Raw genomic sequence first — 500 nt, forward strand, 5'->3', positions numbered from 1 at the left:
ATAGACCTCTTAGTGCTTCCATGTACTATTCACGACGTGATATGTCCTTCTTACATCTAACTGTGTTTTGATATATTTGAAATTTTATGAGATCGTAGATGTGTGTCGTTTCGATGTACTTAGTTCTTTTTAATGGTAAAAGCTTTTTAGTTGTGCTATCGCAAGTTGTTTCACGGAAACACCCATAACATGGTATCATAGGATACTCTCCCTTAAAACACCTTTTTTTGGGAGAAATCTCCCTTACAATACCTAACAACACTGGTCCACACAATGATGATCGGTAATCACTCTTGCTATGAACGAAATGGGTCAACGTTACCCATTGGAGCACTGGCCCCGCCCAAAATTTCAAGGCTGATGGGTTTTCTGGGTCTGCTTCATATGAAAATTGGGCCAGGAAAGCCAGCCATCAGGGGCCCATTGGGACAAGCGGGTCCAACCAAATTTAGGCATCGAACATTATAGTGTGCCATTACGATAGCACATGCATTTCTCAA

Source organism: Triticum aestivum, chromosome 5D, assembly GCF_018294505.1.
Source record: "Triticum aestivum cultivar Chinese Spring chromosome 5D, IWGSC CS RefSeq v2.1, whole genome shotgun sequence".
Classification (NCBI taxonomy): Eukaryota; Viridiplantae; Streptophyta; class Magnoliopsida; order Poales; family Poaceae; genus Triticum; species Triticum aestivum.